Genomic DNA, 7,769 nt, shown 5'->3' on the forward strand with positions numbered 1-7,769 from the left:
GCGTGCGCGTGCCTGTGTGTGCGTGCGCCTGTGCCCGTGAGCGCGTGCGCGTGCCTGTGTGTGCGTGCGCCTGTGCCCGTGTGCGCGCGTGTGTGCGTGCGTGTTCCTGTGTGTGTGTGTGTTTGGAACAGGTTTTTAGTAGGGTTGGTGCTACAGCATACACTTTTGAAGAGCGAGGAGGAACAGAAGGAATCAGACCAGAAAAGCAGGTCGAGGTGGGATGGGGGTTGCCTGAGAGTGAGGACGCAAAAGCCAGCAGAGATGAAGTCAGGGAGTGGGGATGCAGGGGCAGCCATGAGCCCTGCTGCTTGACTGAAAAAGCCCTATTTGTTTAAGTCTGAAAAATTTCAAAGTAGAATACAAAGTAGTTTGGAGCCCTTTTTAAAAATTCGATGTAATATTTAAATACATAACACTTTCATCTCAAAAAATAATAAATAAATTCTCCTTCTTCCACCCCATTTCCCATCTATCCACTTGTACCATACAGTTCTCACCATTGCAGGTAAGCCACTATTATTAATTTCCTATGTATCTTTCTGCATAAAAAGCAAATATATAGTCTTATTCTTCTCCCATTTTATACAAATAGACAATTTTTTTTTTTTTTTTTTTTTTTTTTTTTTTTGAGATGGAGTCTTGCTCTGTCCCTGAGGCTGGAGTGTTGTGGCGCGATCTCGGCTCACTGCAAGCTCCACCTCCCGGGTTCACGCTATTCACCTGCCTCAGTCTCCCGAGTAGCTCGGACTACAGGCGCCTGCCAACACATCGGGCTAATTTTTTGTATTTTTAATAGAGATAGGATTTCACCATGTTAGTCAGGATGGTCTCGATCTCCTGACCTTGTGATCCGCCCACCTCGGCCTCCCACATTGCTGGGATTACAGGCGTGAGCCTCAGCGCCCTGCGGACAAATGTTATTTATGCACTCTTTCTTTTCTCAATTAACAATGTATCTTAGTGACATTTCCATATCCATGTAGAGTTTTGACATTCTTTTTTGTAGCTGCCAAAACACATTCAATTTGATAATTTATTTTCAATCTTTTGTTCCTATGCCATTTCACATGGGTACAAGTAAACTTGTATTAAGTGTTCATTAGAAGTGACATTTTCTGGAGCTCTTTACATATTTAGGAAAATGAATCCTTTCTGATATGACTTGCAACAATTTTTCCCAAGTATCATTTGTCTCTAAGCCTTACTTGTGGTGGGATTTGCTTGTATTTTCAAAAGTAATTGAATTTATCGATCTTTTATGGCTTCTAGGTTTCTAGTCATAATAAAAAGTCATTCTCCACTCCAAAGTTATAAAGGACTTTCCTCAACTTTTTACTTTAGCATTTACTGGCTTTATTTTTTTTAGCATCTAAATCTTTGCCTGTGGATATCCAGTTTCCCCAACACCATTTGTTGAAGAACTATTAATTCCCCCAGTTGAATCCTTTTGGCCTCTTTTTCAAAGGTCAATTGACCATAAAAGTTAGAGTCAATTCTAAATTCTATTTCATTGACCTTCATGTCTATTTTTATGGCAGTACTGTCTTAATTACTACAGCTTTGTAGTAAGTTTTGAAATTGCAAGTGTGAGTACTCCAATTGTATCATTCTTCTCAAGACTGTTCTGGCCATTCTATGTTCCTTGCATTTCCACATGAATGTAAAGATCAGCTTGTCAATTTCTGGGATTTTGATAGGGGTTGCATGGAATCCATAGATCAACTTAGGGAGTACTGATATTTTAATATATTGTCTTCTAATCCATGAACATAGAATGTTTTTCCATTTATTTAGACCTTTCATTTCTTTCAACAATGTCTTGCAGTTTTTAGTAAACAAGTCTTACACTTCTTGTTAAAAGTATTCCTAAGTATTTATCCTTTTTGATGTTACATAAAAGAAATTGTTTTTGAATTTCATTTTCAGATTGTTTGTTGCTAATGTATTGAAATGCAATTGATTTATTATATTGATCTTGCAATGACATTTGCAGTGTCATTACTTTTGCAAAGTAAAACTAGAAATAGTTTTACTTCTTCCTTTCCAGTCCAGATGTCTTTTATTTATTTATTTTTTTTTTTTTTTTTTTTTTTTTTCCTAATTAACCTTGGCTAGAACCTCTACTACAAAGTTAAATACAAGTCATGAGAGTGGACATCTTTGTTTTGTTACTGATCTTAGAGGGAAAGTAAGCACTCTTTCACTATTAAATGTAGTATTAACTGTAGGTCTTTCATAGATGCCCTTTAACAAGTTGGAAGAATTTCCCTTCTAGCTGTAGAATTTTTATCTTGAGAGGTGCCAGATTTTATTGAATGCTCTTTCTGCATCTATTGAAATGATCATGTGATTTTTGTCCTTTTTTTCTATTAATGTGGTATATGGCATTAATTGATTTTCAAATGTTAAGCCAATCTTGCATTCGTGGGATAAATCCCTGTCGATTACGGTGTAGAATTCTCTTTTGTTTGCTAGTATTTTGTTGAGGGTGATGTTTGCATCTACATTCCTAATGGATACTGACCTGTAGTTTTCTTCTCTTGTGATATCTTTGGCTTGGGTATCAGGATAATACTGGCCTCAGAGGATGGGCTATGAAGTGTTTTTTTTTCTCATTTACTTTCTGGAACAGTTTGCGAATTGACTTCTAACAGGTCTGATATTAAGATTAGAATCCTCATTTGGCTTATGTTTGAATTTTCTGGTATGCTTTTGCATATTCTTTTATTTCTAACCATTTTGAAACCATTTATTTTAAAAGTATTTCTTGGCTGGGCATGGTGGCTCGTGCCCGTAATCCCAGCATATTGAGAGACCAAGGTAGGCAGATTACTTGAGGCCAGGAGTTCGAGACCAGTCTGGCCAACAAGACAAAACCCATCTCTACTAATAATACAAAAATTAGGCTGGGCATGGTGGCTCACGCCTGTAATCCCAACATTTGGGGAGTCCCAGGCAGGCAGATCACTAGAGCCCAGAAGTTCAAGACCAGCTTGGCCAACATGGCAAAACCCCGTCTTTACTAAAAATACAAAAGTTATTATATTTTGTGTGTGTGTGTGTGTTGTACTGGGCCTGGTGGCACGTGCCCGTAGTCCCAGCAACTCGGGAGGCTGAGGCAGGAGAATCACCTGATCCCAGGAGGCAAGGTTGCAGTGAGCCGAGACTGTGCCGCTGTACACCAGCCTGGACGACAGAGCAAGACTGTCTCAAAAAATAATAAATAAATAAATAAATAAATAAATAAATAAATATGTTTCTTTTAAGAATACAATTAGGTTTTGTTTTGTGATCCCAAATAATAATTTTTTGTTAATGGTTAAGTAAAGATTTAAAGCTATTTTGAGCAACTTGCACATCAACTCGATTTTGAACATTCACATTTGGCTTAGATTTTCCATATAACATTGGAGGTAACATAAAACACTGATTTCGGGAAAGAGGACAAAGATGAGCTCTTAGTGAATCATACATGCCTTTCTGCCATGAACCTGATTATGCCACACAAATATGGAAACGACCCTAGTGAAAACGGGCAGAGAAAACTTGCATAAAGAGTTGAACAAGCTGTTGAGCTAAGTAGGAACAAAATAGGTGAAAGGGAAGAGGAAGCACATTTATATTTGTGGCAATCCTCCTATATGTCAGATACTTCACCTCATGAACTCATTTAATGCTGCCAATAATCTTCCCAGGTAGTAATCACTGTCCCTATTTTACAGATGAGAAAATTAAGGTTTAGATAGTTTTCTGATACTCAAAGTGTGGTCCTAGAACCCCCAGCATCAGCATTATCTGAGAACTTGTTAGAAATATAGAATCTGAGGCTTCACCCTGGACCTCCTGAATTAGAATCTGCATTCAACAAGATCCCCATGTTATTTGTATGTACAATACATTTTAAGAATTACTAATGCATTTCCGAACGCCACAGATATAAATAGAACCTGACTCCAAAGCCTGTGTTGCTTGTTCTGCAGCTGCTACAGAATCAAGTCACAGATTAAACCCACAGCTAAAGTTAGCCAACTAGAGGAGTTTGTGTTGTCACATTGTGCCTCAATGTTCTCATCTGTTCAATGTTTTAAACATCTGAAAGAATAAATACATTCTAAAGCAATAGAAGTATGCCATGCACCTGCAGGGGCAGGAAAGATCAGCTCCAGGTCACACAAGAAGCCTCTGTCCCCCACGCAACCTTCCTTCCCAGTAGCCAAGTGCGGGAACTGCTTCCTGCCCCAGAACCTGAGGGTGGGGTTAGGAACGTGGGCCACAGCAAGCAGGGGCATCAGGAGGTCGCCCTGTGAGAGCACCTGGGCCAGCCCTCAGCCCCATAGGGCTGCTCAGAGGCCAGCACCATCCCCGTCCCCTCACGGCAAGCAGTGTGGGACCCCGACTCCAGACCCTGAAACGGATGATCCGTCTTCAGCAAGGTCACCACAGTTGGCCTTTGGAAGGAAAAGCAGTAAGCCACCTGAGCCCTGCGTGTTGGCCACACTCAGAGTATCCAGTGAGCATCACTCGACACCTGCAAGAAGGGTGCACAGGGTGTTCAGCAAGGCATCACTTAGAACGACATTCCCTCCAGAACGTCACACAGCCACCAGAGACAACTGCAGATGGCCACCCTTCTACAGGCTGTGTGTGTGTTAACTCACTCCACCCTCACAGCAGCCCAACAGGGCAGCACAGCCAGCGTCCCACTTTGCAGACAAGCAACAGACACAGAGATCACTTGTCCGTCATGTCCTGCTCATCAGTGGCAGGGCAGAGACTCAAAGCCGGTATGCTGGCTCTGACATTTTCACTCTTCAACACATGCTCCAAGCTATGCGGGTCTATCCATACTGACCAGGGACAGCTCAACACACACCACACTGTAAAGCTGTACACATGCTCACATGTGTGACGCAGGCAGGGAGAGACGTGAAGGACAGCCACCACAAAGCCCACAACTGTCTCCTCTACAGAGCAGAATGTGAGGCACTCTCTCCCCTTCCATCTTTGGACTTTCATACATGGTTTGGATTGTTTTGGATTGCATAGCTCTCACTTTCACAAAAATAAACAGTTGTAAAAAAAAAAAAAAAAGTATGCCATGTTGAATACTCCTTGAAATTAAAAAGCCACCTTAAGCCCCAAATGTTTTGTTAGATTTGTATTTGTTGGAGACCGAGACAGGCAGATTGCCTGAGCTCAGGAGTTCGAGACCAACCTGGCCAACATGGTGAAACCCCATCTGTACTAAAATGCAAAAAAAAAAAAAAAAGCCAGGTGCGATGGCGGGCACCTGTAATCCCAGCTACCCAGGAGCCTGAGGCACAAGAATTGCTTGAACCCAGGAGGTGGAGGTTGCAGTGAGCCGAGATCATTGCCATTGCATTCCAGCCTGGGCAACAAAGCGAAACTCTGTTTCAAAACAAACAAAAAAAAGTTCAATTGGCCTTCTTTTTACCTCATCTTCCAGACTATTCCCCATTAATTTTTATTTTTCGATTTTAGAGGAAATATCATTTATGTTTGCTTTTGCTTTGCTTTCAAAAAAGTTGATGCACTTTTGATCTAGCCCAGGTGCTCAGAGATGAGCCAGCTTGTTCTGCTCTGTAGGCTTAAAAGAGCTTTTTAAACAGCAAAACCATAAAATAACTCAGTTATCATTTCCCAACAAGACCTTCTAACTTGAGAAGACTGGATCATCTGTCTCATAGAACACTGAATAATGTACTCTTCTTGCTTCCTTCAAAATCTTAGAACCAAAGACCTCGTCAGAATAGGGTTCATAGATAATTAATGCAGCTCCATTTGTTTAATTGCAAGACTTAGCCTTGATTTTTGGTTATTTAATTCTCTCAGTAAAATGTAGCTGTTTTTAAAGCACCAGTTTTATGAGCACATGCTGTACTCATTGAAGCTATGGAGTCCTTTGCATCTTTTCCCAGCTGGCAAAGTTTTTATAATGGCATCTTAGGGATGAAACCATTAGAGAAAGAGAAGACATCTCAGGATTTACTGGGCAAATTAACCCTTTAAATTAGTACTTGCCCCAGGCCAGGATACCTCTCCTGGGGGGCTGTGGCGTTAAGGGAGAAGAAGGTAAATACAATTGAGAGAGAAAATATGTAATAGCTTTCAAGTAAAGCATAGCTGGGCTTCAATAGTACTGTCACTGTGTTGCTTTGCACAAGTCCTAATAGCTATTAAAGTCTCAATTTTCTCATCTGTAAAATGAGATCTTGCAGGGACATTGTAAGAATTAAGTGGGTTAATGGATATAAAGCATTTGGCCTACAGCAAGCTTGTAACGTAATTTAAATCTCCCTGGAAAAAGAAAACCTGAAGTTTAAAGACAGAATCAGAACTGAAAGCAAGAACAGAAGCACTTCCTCTTAGAATCAGACATCCAGACCACACTCCTTGCCCTGACAGAGTGTTGGACATCTAGAAGGTTAGAGAAGTCTGACTGTCATGGGGAGAAAGTTTGCCTAAAGCAAGGCTGGTGCCCTCTCTAAAGCAGTTCAAAAGAATTTGAAAACACCAGCTCTGTGCACCCCACATAGCTTGTCAAATCACCCCATGTTATCTCAGTCATGATGACTCAACACTAGAGCCTGTCTTGGCCAGAGCACTGAGGCTACAGCCTTCTGTAAACAAGACCAAGGACACAGGACAGCAAGAAAGAAGACGGACAGGCCACTCTCCTGGCTACCTCTATCCAAACCTGTACATCAAAAAAAGAGAAGTTCTCTCATTCACACTGCAGGAGAGGAGGAGTACAGGAGCAGAAGGAGCAAAGGGGAGATGGGACTTGGCTTACACACTGAAACAAATTATCTGTCTGCACCCTAAACTGTCAACCTTGGCTATTCTTCAAGGTAAAGGAGAGGGCCCTAAATAATCATTTATGAATCATGTGGTCCAGGCACTCTCCCAGAGATCACTTCTCTCACTCCTCACCACATCTCTACTGGTAAAGAATTATACTTCCTCTTTTAGTGAGGAGCAGAGGCTCTGAGAGACTATCAAGCTGTCCAAAGTTACACAACTGAATTAGGACAGAAATTGGAACACAGGTCTTTCTGACATCTTACAAAACCAGTTAACATAGAATTCTGTATTTGGTATATAGAGGGTTTTCGTTTTTGTGAGTTTGGGGTTTTGTTTGGTCAGTTATATTTGGGGGGGGTTCTTATTCTCCCCTAAATACTATTAAGTCTTAGATATAAAATCCAACCCACTTCTTTTTAAATACTTTGGATAAAACGCTGAGATGGGAGAGATCCCTTGACCCCATCCTGGGACTTGCCACAGTGGTGTGGCTTGTTTACTCAGCTGCCACTCTCAAACTCCTTGTGGAAAGGGGAGCACACAGGTGAGCAGGTGCAGGAGCCAGGGTAAGTGCCCTTGGCCACCAGCCAGCCCACAGCAGCATGTAGGAGTTGCCCGCGACCTCTGGAGTCCCAGAAAGCATGTGTTACAAACAATGCTCTTTTAGCTTTCCCATCCACGGATGGCTGAAGTGCTAAACAGCTCAGTGAAGCGTCATCGTGGCAGCCTTTTTGGGTTCCCACACCCAGTGCATCCCGAATTCTTGTCCAGCATCCAGGAAGAATCAGGTCATACAAACGGATCAAAGGATGGTGTTTGCAGAGGATTTTATTGAGCAATGGAAGTGGCTCTCAGCAGGATGGAGAGCTGGAAAGTGAATGGAGTAGGAAGATAGTTCTTCCCCTTCCCCTTCCCCTTGCGGGAGGGGGGGCACACAGGTGAGC

The sequence above is a fragment of the Piliocolobus tephrosceles genome, chromosome 15 (genome assembly GCF_002776525.5).
Source record: "Piliocolobus tephrosceles isolate RC106 chromosome 15, ASM277652v3, whole genome shotgun sequence".
NCBI classification, from domain to species: domain Eukaryota; kingdom Metazoa; phylum Chordata; class Mammalia; order Primates; family Cercopithecidae; genus Piliocolobus; species Piliocolobus tephrosceles.